Here is a 753-nt window from a genome sequence, read left to right as displayed (position 1 = left end):
TCAAAAAAAAAGAAAAGCTACTCTTTATTGGATCTTTATTGGAAATAGCTTTAAGGGGCATAGAGAAGTAAGATTCCTTTTTATTTCTCATTTTCAAATAAAAAATGAAAATAGTCATTCCAAAGTGACAAGAGAGAATATAATCAAGCCTTTAGTGTACTTTTGCCCGGCTTATGGAGGGATAAGATAAAAATGTCACTGGGTGAAAACAATGAGATAAATTCACAGCTGGGAACACTGTACAATATCACCAGTGTTGCACGTTTGCTCAGTAGCTGGCTGTTCTCCATGTCAACAGGATGTATGTGGCTTGTTTTGACTCAAGGTCCTCCAGGAGTATGTGTCCAACCACCAAGGTGGGCAACAGAATTTGGAGGCTGAATCCTTTGGTACCTGGAGCGGGATGGCAATGGAACCACACAGAGAATGGCCCAGAGCACTGAGAAGGCTGCCTTCCCAGCAAAAGGCACCTGCACAGAAATTCAGCCCATAAAGTCAGGCAGAGAAGGACATGAATGACAATTGGATAATGAGTGTTGGCACTAACAAGTGTTGAAAATAAGTCACTAGACAATTAAACTTGCAGTGTCAGAAAATCTTACAGCTTATGTATAATCAAATGAAACTAAACTTGATAGAGTGTTCACCAGATTTGACAATAATCTTTAAAATTTATGACATTGCCTGTAATGGGTTTGGAGCTCAAAGTTTTCTAAACCAGTAATAATTGTAATTATTATTATTATTATTATT

The sequence above is a fragment of the Rhinopithecus bieti genome, unplaced genomic scaffold (genome assembly GCF_001698545.2).
Source record: "Rhinopithecus bieti isolate Rb0 unplaced genomic scaffold, ASM169854v2 scaffold_57045, whole genome shotgun sequence".
Taxonomy (NCBI): domain Eukaryota; kingdom Metazoa; phylum Chordata; class Mammalia; order Primates; family Cercopithecidae; genus Rhinopithecus; species Rhinopithecus bieti.
The sequence above is the reverse complement of the archived record's forward strand: the minus strand, read 5'-3'. Positions refer to the sequence as shown.